This window comes from Siniperca chuatsi, linkage group LG6 (genome assembly GCF_020085105.1).
Source record: "Siniperca chuatsi isolate FFG_IHB_CAS linkage group LG6, ASM2008510v1, whole genome shotgun sequence".
In the NCBI taxonomy this organism is placed as follows: domain Eukaryota; kingdom Metazoa; phylum Chordata; class Actinopteri; order Centrarchiformes; family Sinipercidae; genus Siniperca; species Siniperca chuatsi.
In genome coordinates, this window is record NC_058047.1 from 16,419,161 (window position 1) to 16,431,708 (window position 12,548).

Here is a 12,548-nt window from a genome sequence, read left to right on the forward strand (position 1 = left end):
CAAGCAAAATGCTATTCCCTTATACCAAAAGTTTACCAATCACCACTGCAATGTTTCAGAAATATCAGAAGAGAAATCAGGTAAAAAATGAATCACTTACAAGGTAGGAAATCCTGTAGACAGTAGCAGTGTGTGTAATTGCTAAAATACATGTTAACTGCTACACTAAAACATTTTACTATGCTAGGCCATAATCACATGACTGTCACCAGTAAACAACTCTACATGCTCAAACTGCCTATTCTTTTTTTATGTAGAAGGATACAGGTTAGTCCCAATCAGTCAATGGGATGTGGGATGTCTGCCCACAGGCCCACTTTGGTTACAGAACGGGCTGACTGATTACACAAAATAGGCTTGTGTTGATCTGCCAAATATTATTAATTCATAAACAATCAATGGCACTGCAAAGACTACTTACAGTATATACCAATATGTTAGTTGAGGAGATTGACATAGAAGTCAGAACAGGCATTGTCTTTCCCACAAAATGTTATAAGTGATACCTCAACATTTCAATCTTCAAGAAAAGTGACTTCAAAATTTGAAACTAAAATATTAAGAAAAAGTAGCTACACAATATGTGACAAACTTAGATTAAGGCAAACTTCAAGATATTTTCATTCTATGATATTTGACGGAGAGAAAGCTAATGGCTAAATACAGTGAATGTAACTAGTTTCCAGTTTGTGTTTTTTCTCGCATCTAATAATACACTTCAGTCATCAGAGTAGGTTAGCAAGTGTAGTAAATTTCTCTCACTTTGGCAGACTAGCAAAGCAATGTAAACAGTGAGCCGCTTCCCTGAGGATGTGCAGTGATGTTGTGATGCGTTGATGTTTTCTCAACTCAAACCTACTCTCCAGAAATGCAGAAAATGCAGTTGTGGAGTTGTTTTTGAATAAGCTGTAATTGTAATTATTGTAAAACAAAATTGAACTGTACTTCCATTTCAACAAAATAAAAAGAATATTTCTATTGCTCTAGAAAGCATATGAGCATGGGTACAGGGCTCAGACATGTGCATCAATGGTGGCAATGACTCAAATTAAATAACACTGCAGTGTATTGTTATCACATCACATCACATGTTAATAGCTTTGCCCCTGAAACTTTACCGTCAGTTGCAGCTGCAGATGCTGCACAGAAATTGAACCTTTCCGCTCACTGATCGCAACCAAGACACAAAAACAGAAAACATTTGAGGTAGACCACAAATGGTGTAATGACTGCACATCATTCACTCTCACAGAGAAGACACCTACAGTGATGTATGCTGTAGAACTTGGTGGTAGGATAAAGTGTTTAGCAACTTTTCACCACAACAACTCAACTCTAACTCCATGGATAACTCAATTTTTTTCTGCCTGGCAAGGTCCCAACACCAAAGGTCTTGCAACATCACAGAGCCCTGAGCAGACCATTAATTCAGAACAAAGTAGAGGTTTGTTCAGTCCTTATAACGGATATCACTAATTTCCTGACTGAGGTGAAGCAGCCTTGAAGGTGTATCTGGGTCTTTTATGAACTGAACCACAATAAACTAAGGGGGCAGGGCATACTTGTGCTAAATGGTCTTGGGTTCTTGTTTCAAAGAAAACTAAACTATAAAATACCAAGCTTTTCCATAGACACAAGGCTATCTGCAACCTGCGCACACAAGAAAGGTAACAGTTGTACACATGTATGAGTAGCAGTTTTCCACACCACAAACTACTGTACAGTAGTTAGCGTCAGTACAAAATCATGTAGGGCTAAAGCTTCTCTGTAATTAGCACTCAAATCATTGTACAATCATATTTCTTCGTACACTTGCAAGTTCACTTCACCCCACACCCAAATTACTGTCAGTGTCAGTTGCTGTGGTTACTTTGCCAGACAGACATGATGACAGCTTTAAATCATCACCGTTGAACAGAAAGCCTGGCCAACATTACCAATTTATTTAAAGGCAACTCTTTAAAGTAGTGCTGAGGTATTTCAGGACTGATTCAGTGTAACATCCAGCTGGGCCACAGCCAAAGGAATATGATCCAGGTTAAGGTTGTCTGTAACAAAAATGAATGCAGCATAGTGAGACAGCAGCTGGGTGAAGTTATGTCTAATGATGGATCATGCAGTGTGACTTTGCATCAGTAATGCATGCTGTGTAAACTTTAAGTCCCCCTTAAGGAAACAGGAACCTGGTTTAAATCACTGTATGGCAGGCAGACTGCACTGCTTTGGTAACCTGATCCCGGGTCGAGTCCTGTAAGCACTGAGTCCTACAGTTTCTCACTTTTATCATTCAAGCAGAGACAGTTTATTTTCTCAATCTGAAAAATAAAAAATGCTGTAGTCTGAGATATGCCCAAATAAAGCAGGCTGGGGGAAAAAAGAGGGTCTCCCAGATGTTTGCATGCATTATGAAATCAAGTTTTCCATTTCTCCATTTTAAGGATTGTTTTCACTGAAACTTTCCAATGACTGATATAACCATTTGTGCTCATGTGTTCTATGGAGTTATCATGAATAATACACACAGAAAATCTACTAAGTAGCCATTTTACAAATTAACCATTTAGCTCAGATAAGAGAATGGCTCATTTCAATCTTGTGCAAAAAATATCTAGTTGCGTAATGATGGCAAAGATAATGTTTTCTCTCTTCCTCTAATGTTTAACCATGTGTACTTTTCTCGATAAAAGAATAATCACAAACAATCTCACCCAACAGTCTTCAACTTTAGAAGGAATTAACAGGCCTGTGTACAAACACTGGATTTTTTTTCAGCGCACACGCAGAACGGACAGCTAGCGGACTGTGAGGAGATATTCACTGAATTTAACAAAAAGACGTGCATTGGATTAAAATCGCATACCCCACCTTTCACCAACAAGAGATACCAAACCAAACCACATGGTGCTGCTAGTAACTGGTTGAGTATATCTACCCAGTATATCTGGAGTTGCTTTTATTGATCCTTTGTTCAAGCCTGTTTCCGATCCCTTTTCTTTTTGCCTCTATGATGCATGAGCATTATCTATCTATCTGTTTACATTTCTGTTTGTACATATTAATAAAAAGCAATAATAGGAATATGTAGTTTAACAGATGCAAAAGGACAAAGATCACTACATACTATAATGGATTAAATACAAAACTGCAACAACAAAGATATCAAAGCCAACTCTGGAATCATTTAGGTCACAGTAGAGAATTAGAGGAAAATAGAGCAACATGAGACTCATGAGCTTGTGCCTTTGCCAGGCAAGCTGACCACAGTCCCAAAAACATGCAAGCCTGTAAAATGCCAAGGCATGCAAAACTACAGAGACCACAAAAGACAGAATCATTATTATCCTCCATCATGGCCCCTGTCTGGTTTAAATCTATCACTTTAACTCCTGAGCTGCTCTCTCAGCTAGTTTCAAAAGAGCAAACATAAAGTTATAGTGTATGTGTGTAAGACATAAATCATTTAATCTCAGTTTGTGCAGAGAGAAAAAATGCTTGGAGAAAAAAAGGTAGTGACAGGGAGAAAACTGAACTAACAAAAAGTGGAAGGCAGAAGGCGACAGAGAGGGAGAAAGGTAAACATCTAAAAGTGAGACAGAAAAGAGAGGGGTCCCTGGGGACAATCAAAGGAGATGGAGGCTTTGAGATAATACAGCTTCCTCCCTGTGGAGGAGATCCTCTGCAAGGATGGCCAGCATTCCACAGATAAGACCCGGGGTTGTCTGCTTTGCGTAGGCTTAGCCTGGCACTTTAGCTGCTTACTGAGGGTTGATGGGAAGACACTAGAGCTCAAGACTACAGCTAAGGGTAGCGAGGGGCTCTTGAGGTGCTTACAGTGGACAGGAAGAGGCATTAACAACTAACAAGCTCCTTAAACCAGACATTCTTTTTAAAGGCGGTACTACTCATCCCCAGTGGACTCATTAACCTCATCCTACCTAAACCCTTATTATCCAGTCAAGGACAATAGGCTTGCAGTAAATTAATTCCATTCATCAGTAAGATAAATAAAGATTGGCCTACACACAGAAATGTAACTCAACTGATTTATCAACACAACAGAAACTAAGCTGAGTATAATCAATTTAACAGCCAGTAACATCACTTATTGAAAAATAAGATTCACAGTTGGGGTTTTTTCATTATTAAATTTTAAGATTGAGCTCCTCTTAGATTGAATTTTCTTAGACCACACATTTTCATGTCTGGATTTGTCACACGGGAACCATTAGAGACAGTCATCTGGGGGTCAATATTTCATTGAGACATGCTGTAAACACTGAAAGTTATGGCCCATTTTATATGCTATAATTCTGACAAGTATAATTTTAAAAGAGAAAGAGTGTACAAAATCACTGAATAAAAGTGTGTTGCATGCATGCACATTGGAAGAATGAAGAACAGTAAATACCCCTCTGCTAAACTGGAAAGAGAAAAAAAAATTGCTGCACAAAACAAGCACTCTTCTAACTTCATTACAGCTGAAGCTGGAATTGGCAGTAAGAGCGGGAGATGTTTGACAGTCACTGGCAGCAGTGAAATAAGCCAACCAGGTCTTCACTTTCTCCCAACTCCTAGTGTCTCCTTTACCCACCTTCAAAGAAACTGTGAAAAAGCTCCACCCAAAGAAGAAGGAAGGGGAGGAGCGGTATTAGGTCTGGAGTGCCAATTATTGGAGAGAGAAAAGAAATATTTTGCCTTTATATGGCCAGTTGTTGTAGTGTTTGTGATTTCACTTATGAGATGTGTGAAAGCCTTAAGTGTTATGCTCTTAGTCTGTGCTACAGACAGTACATTTTCTTCCTAATGGACCTCCTGAGACACACACTCATATACGGTATATAGACTGTATAAACAGAGTAGGCTGTCAGTGCTGAGACACCACCAGCTGACTCTGTGATCTGGCAGGAAGTGATGACACAGAGGTTGATGAGCTGGAATAGACAGTATTTCTCTGTTAACTCTCTTTCTCACTCCTCCTGTCTCTCCCTGGCTGCATGCCTCACATGTACGCGAGGAGGTGAACGAAAAGGAAGTAAGTTATGGTGTCAGCAGTGTGTGTGGACCAAAGATATGGTGACTCCCAGCATTCCTCTTCAGAGTCACAGGAGGACGTCCTATAAATCTCATGAGTCAGGGCTGCAAGGAGCTATCATGGACGTAACTAGTCATGACATGACAATGACAGCAGTTAGGGGACCCAGAGGGCTGTTATTTGAACTTAGGTAGTCAATCACTATGATCTTTTCAAAAACTGTAAAGCTAACTAGAAATTTGAATGCTTCCATAAACATTAATTTACACCATCTTTAGATCTCGACATGTAATTATTCTATTTGGTTTGAAAATTGATTAAAAAATACTAACCTTAACCTTAAATGATTAGATAATGATAATGATGTAAACATTCGTCTACATTATCTGCACAATATTTACCTAATTGTAAAACTATCTGGCAGACAAAGGACAGGTAATAGATGACTTGCGATAAATTATCTACTACTAGATGAAACAATTAATCGATAAATTGAATCAACAGAAAATGTATCTGCAACTATTTTGTTAATCAATTAATCATTAGAGTCCTTTTTTCAAGCAAAAATGTGTAACATTTCCTATTCTCAAATGGGAGGATGTGCTGCTTTTCTTTGTTTAATGTAATTGTGGACTGTATATGTTTGGGTTTTGAAATGTTAGCAGATGGAACATTGGGCTTTAGGAAATTGTGACGGGCATTTTTCACTGTTTTCTGAAATTTTATAGACCAGGCAATCGATTCATCGATTATTTGAGAAAATAATCATCAGATTAATCGATAATGAAAATCTTAAGGTTCAGTCCTATATACTACTAGAGTGACTTGCTCAAGGACAAGACACTGTAGACAAGGGGAGCTGGCAGTTGAACCGCCAACCTCTGTGATTAATGTCAACCACCTGAGCCATAGACACGCAGGTAAAATTTTCATGCATGAGAAATCATTCACAGATCAATCAAATCCCAAAACTATTAATACAAATATTTTCAATAAAACAACATGTCAGACAAATGTTTCAAGAATAAAGTGTGCTAATAGAGCCAGGAGGCTCCCTGTATTAAAAAACAATTGTGTGCGTTAGAAATCATAGTTTAACACAAACAACATACTGATGGAAAAAAGGGATAAAGAGGGGTCATTCAGGGCTTCATGAAACAAACACTGACTCCATAAGGTTTCAATGGACAGTTTGTGGAGGTATGTAGAGTCCTTCTAAGCGCTATTTTAACATCAACAGCACTTTTAATATAATTGAAAATATTACCATGACCAAAAGAAAAAAAAAAAGACAACAGGAATCCCTTCAACTTTGTTCTGAAGGACCCAGCCCTATTGAGTAAATGCAAGGCTACATTCCTCATCATGAGTGTTGTAAAGGAGACATTTCTGGATCTGACTCATAAAGGATGAGCAATTTTGGTGTAACTGGGAGACAAGTGATTGTGACGATGTAGTAACAAGGATCACACATTCAAACTACATGCCTGCCTGCTTCATGAAGCAATCAAGATTCTGGACAGGCAGGAAAATGACTAATGTTATCAATATTACGCCTTCTCAACTAGTTTCAGCGTAAGATACCTTTTTTTCCACACTTCTGGACAATATCACAGTTATACTGTGTCCTATATAACTTGTTCCAAGGCGTTGTTGAAGCTATTTCTTTTTAATTACTGAACTGTTCAAATCCATCCACCAATGTTTTTATAATTCTGATATCTTGGAAATCTGGAGTCCTTGACTAGAATTTAAATAAAGCTCTGTGGGTTTAAACTGTGCTTGTTCCAACAACATGTGCTTGTAATGATGGGGTTGAGGAGGTTAACCAATTGAACATCTGTGCTCAAGTTAAATGTAATCATTGTGTTTTACACTGAATTTCAAACATTTCAAAATCCCAAGGTCCAACTACATCCCTTCCAGGGTTCATCTGTGTGCCTGGCTACAATGCTGTAGACCAAGCTCCTTTCCTCTCCCCAGGGAAAGTGGAGCTGGGGCCACTGAAGTATCCATCACCACAACAACTCTCTCTGCATGACCTAATGGAGATGAGAGGGCTGGCTCTTTGCCAAAGCAGGCTGCATTGTCCTCTGGGCACAATGAGAGACAGAAGCAAGGGAAGTACAGATTCACTCTCTGTGTGTGTCTGTTTGTGTGTGTTCCCCGTGGCTTTTGGCTTGTGTGTGTGTGTGTGTGTGTGTGTGTGTGTGTGTGTGTGTGTTCTCTTAGAGATTCATAAATGCACTTAGGACGCTCCTGTTGCTGCTGAGTGGTGCTAAATCAGCCTCACAGTTGAGGCTCTATAGGAAGTGCAGATGCACCCAAAATGGCTGTGAATGAATCAGAGCCCTCCCACTAGAGCCATGCGGCCTATTCAAAGATGCAGCCTTTTGTTTAAAAAGGGACCAAAACCTTAATCAGGGAATTAACTCATCCAGCAGACACCAACTGGGCTCAATAAGACAGACAGATAGAAAGAGAACTATGAAGAGAGAGTTAAGGAAAAGGAAAAAAAAGGGCAGTAAAAGCTCATCTCCTCCCCCCTGTCTTTACGTCAGCTCCCAGGCTGGCCAGCCATGAACAATAAAACCAGAGCTGAGGAGCATCTGCTGCCACCGTCTAAAGAAGAGGATAAAAGAGAGAGGAGCCGCAGGGATCCAGTCTTTGACTTGTTGATTTTACCCTACTCATTCAATATGGAGCCCAAGCTCATGGTCAAAATCCTCTTCTCTGCCTCAACTAAGCTGATAGAAAAGGAGTATGGAGCATGGAGAAAGACTTCATGCATGATACATTTAAGCTAAACTGCACAGCGGCAGTGATAAACAACACCATTTGATATCTCCCCCATCACAATGACTGCTTGTTGTTGCCAAACCATAACTAAACTCAAGCTAGCCAGCTGTCTGTCACAATAACTTACCATAACTGTGATGGACAATGCTAATCAATTATAACACAGTCATCTGAGTGCAATCCATTGATCTGCCACACCCAATATGTGTCTGTGTGAGTTATGTATTGACAAACTGAAGCAGGCTGCTGTTCATTTGACATCCCTTGGAGGTAGGTATGACCCTGTATCAAACACAGATCATTACAAGTCAAGTGAGAGGGGTAAACATCAACAGCTGGGGCTGGCTCCACACTCACCTACTTTAAAACAACCTGATATCATGGCTGTATTACTCCTCCAAGGCCTCCACGTGTCAGCCTGTTCTGCTGTTGCTTGAGGCAATCCAACATTAGTTTTAGCTACAGCTTTATGAACTCCTACTTTAAGTACATTCCACAGCAGGTCAATAATCCAAGAGGCCTGTAGTGTACAGCCTTACACTACTCCCCTGTGCCCCGCCACTTGTCTGCCTCAGCTGTACCGCTGTGTTTTCAACTGCTTCCTTAACTGTGCCCCTTCCCCCCCCCATCTCTCCTGTCATACCACTGTCTTTCACAGAATCTCCCCAATGCTACCCTCGAATTCCTCCCCTTCGAACCCCCGCTGGTCACCCCCTTCTGCTCCCCTCGCCTAACATTTGGCACTGCTACTTTAACTCAGTCCAGATGCCAAGCCACACTGAGTAGAGGAGAGTGGAGGAGAAGCTCAGTGTTGAGGGAACTATGCTTACCATAAAAACCCATGTCCTGGTGTTTTTGGTTTACACATAATGCCCCTTTACTATTCTGTCATCCAGTCAATCAGACCTGAGGGCAAGCCACAGTGAGCAGAGTAGAAAAAATCTGACAGATTTGAATGAAACATAAAATATTAGAAGTGCTTTGTATTTAATCAAACCACTCAAAACGTGCTGCAAAGTGCTACAAAAGAGCACAGCGAAGCTCACATGCAAATATACATGCAAATCCTCCCCAAATAATATCCCAGCCTTAAATGTCTGCTTTGCACAGACTCAAGTCCAAAGGGTCTTTCATCCAGAGGTTAATACTGGGTTGAGACGATGCATAGCAACCACGATGGTGTAGAGAAATGTATGTTTTCAATCAGTGTGATGAGCTGAAACTCTAGATCCAAAGCATAAGTGTCCACATGAAATACACCAGACCAGTGAGGCCATAGCATGTCTGACTTAATGCAACCCAGAAGGCTCTGCTGAGTCTGATTGGCTGTTTTGGGATTCCAAACTGGTTGGTGGTGACAGGAGAATCCAGAGAGTTTTCCGGATCAGTCATCTCAGTCATGTTGACTAGTTTGGAGCAGTGGTGGACAAATACAGTACAGTGATGACATGTAGGGCACTGGTGTGTTCTTCCTTTGTATTACAGACATTCAGGGGGTGGCCAAAATAATTTACACACCAGTACGATATAATGTAATCCCGCAATAAATTCTATATTTGTAAAAATCTTCAATGTTTGACCAGAATGTGCTGGTTTAACTCCATTGGTTATGTTGGTGGCAATAATATAATCTTCACGTGTAATAGCCAGCAAAAAGTAGTCTGTGCATATAGAAAGTTGAATGATATTAGGGAACTTTTTGCCCCAAATTTAGAGCTGAAATTATTTGTCAATTAATCAATTAGTTGATAGTCAGAAAATTAATCAGCCACAATTTTGATAATCGATTAATCCATCGTTTGTCGTTTTTTAAGAAAAAAAAAAAACTAAAACTTCACTGGTTCCACTTTCTCAAAAGGCAATATTTGCTGATATCCTTTAGCGTTCTGTGATAGTAAACTAAATATCTGTGTTGATCAGACAAATAATCAATCTGAATATATCAACTTGGGCTTTGGGAGACTGTAATGGGAATTTTTCACAATTTCATGACTTTTTATAGACCAAATGATTGATCGATTATTTTTTTGAACAATCAATAATGAAAGATTAATCAATGATTAATGAAAATCGTTATTTGCGGCCCTACCTCAATTAAGCCTGTTGTAAGGTTAAACTTTTTACAACTTCCAACAACCCTGTTAACAAAATGTAGTTTTAGTTACTAGTTGAGATGGACTGGTTTTTACAATTAGAAAGGATCTGGTGATATTTAAATGGGGGAGAACTGACATTTGCAAGGAAGTTGTTTTTATGGGGCCAAGTGTTTTTATTTTATTTGCCTGAGCTCATAACAATGATTTTTATAGGTAAATGAGCAGTGATTGGTAAAATACTTCAGATTTTACTCTACCATTTTGTTTGTGGAAATAAAAACAAAAGACAAAAGTAGGGTCATGCAAATGATGCGATAGTTGAATTTTCTTTGGGGCAGTGGCTACTGTGCAGATGTTAATGTTATTGTGTCCACCCCCTGTACATGCAATCAGTATAAAGAAAGATGTTTCAGCATGAAGCATCAAGAAGACCACTCTAAATAAAGGCTAATATTTGTGTCTTTTTTTGATTCAGGTGCATTTGATATCGTGTAAACAGCGGCTGCTCAGGATGGTCTCCAGTTACGGAAACACTTCCTTCCCGTCCAGTGTGATGAACCATATGCGGAAACATACACAAATATACAGCATGTCGTCTGGAGATGTGGGACAGCTGCAAGCAGAAATCAGGAAGAGAAGAAAAGGAAGCAAAGGAAAGGAGGCAGACAGAGGGGATTATTGTACACGCTCACTCATGTGGGCTACCCTGCTCTAAAAACACTTCCCAAACACATGACTCCATTGTAGCACCAGAATAGTCACTGCACTGCACCAAGTTCATACTTATTTAAAATCCCTTACCCCCGCCCCCGGTTACACATGCCACACACACACAGACACTTTTCTTTATTCCTTAGGGGAGAAAAAGATCAGACAGCGAGGTAAAATGCCAAAATGTAGATCTCAAAATCGCTTCCGTTTGTAAGCATACATCACAGGTAGCAGGAAGAAACTGAGATTTAACCTGGCTAACACAAACTAAAGCCTCTGCTCTCTCTGCTATGGCACCATGTTTTAGTGCGGGTGGCTCAAAGCAGTGCCAAAATCATGCCCTACCAACTGGAAAACACCACAATGTTAGTCATAGTACTCATTTTACATTTTATACCTGACTTGACTGCAGTTTGAACTTAAAAGTGGGACAAAAAGCAGGAGGAGGGCTAAAAAAAAGAGAGCTTGTAATGAAGGATGTGTAATGAAGGGGAGCAACATAGGGGAAAAAAGCATAATCTCAGATATTCTAACATTCAATAGATTATATGTGGTGCAGCTAGTATAATCTATTGAAAACATCTTCCCTGTGGTGTGTCCTGATGATGTTTGGGTGGCCTGGCAGATTCACACACCAACGTGTGGATGATAAGCATCTTAGAAAGGATAATGTCATTCTAACATCTAGGCCTAGAGAGATGTTCTTCTAAATCTACCCATCTACATTGTTTTAAAAGAAGTGGACTGGACAGTAACACCAGGAAAGAACAAAACTGATGCTGTGTAAGGTTATATGCCATAAAAAACCCTAATTTAGAGTAAAAAGACAACACCACTAAAGCTATTTTTCAAAAGCTACATTTCCTTCTACTGCCCCTTTCTTTTTTCATCTGTACAGATCACATCTCTCAACACTCCCCCTCTCCCACCTGGGCCAGATATCTGAATGATTTCTGTCAGATGAAATGTAACTTACATATGGAGTCATTCATCAGTGACTAGAGTCAGACTGCACAGTAAAAACAGAGCAAAAATAAACAGAACAGAGCAGAGCCCAGCCAATGTAGAGTACATAGCCAAGGTCTACTGTTCCTGCTCCATCTCTCTCTCCTTCTACCCTCAGCGTGTGTCTTTCTTTCCATCTCTTTCCCCATCTGTGCCTCCCTTGTCTGTACTCTTCTGTGCTTTGCTTTTTCTCTTTCACTTCTCTTGTCACTCTCCATAGCCCTTAAGGCATCCAGTGGTAAGGCTGAGCTGTACTTAGGAGACTGGGACAGAGTTCAACCCTAATGCTGAACACAAAGTGCTTAAAAATTGCACCAAAATACATGCCTTACATGTTAAGACTCGAAATGTAATTCAAAACGCTAACACATATCACAATGTCAACGTGCCAAACAAAAATGTAGTTCACATACATTATGTCGTGTTTTGAAGATCAAGCCTCGTCATATAGTATCTAATCATTTCTAGGCTCTGTTTACATACACAAATGACCTGATCAAACCGTAAGCAAGGCAATATGCGAATAAAGTGGAATAAACACCATACTCATTCTGTTTTGTGAACGCAAGATTAAAAAGTTATTACTATTATTACTCTCAAGTTTGAAACTTGGAAACACACCTAGAACTAACTACAATGACAAATGTGCTTCAAGTGGTGCTATGTGGACCTTGCATGCACTAGTCCAGCACTGTGCCACCTCCTCCATTGTCCTCTGTAACATACTGGCTTGCTTCTGCCCTGGCACATATAGTGGGAATAGTTTGTCACCTCTACCGCCTTGCCTGGCTGAGATTATTCATTTTTTCCTAAATTCATTTCAAAAGGAGTGAGTAAGGAATGACGTTGGAGTCTATTTCCTTAGACTCTTAAATCAAGATGTAACCAACCCAATTTGCGCCAAT

General features: G+C 39.8%; 1 protein-coding gene across 10 annotated transcripts in view; it reads right to left on the reverse strand.

Annotated features, from left to right (window-relative positions):
- LOC122877810 (unconventional myosin-IXb) overlaps positions 1 to 12,548 on the reverse strand; it is a 57,789-nt gene that overhangs the window by 36,941 nt on the left and 8,300 nt on the right. The window lies entirely within an intron of this gene.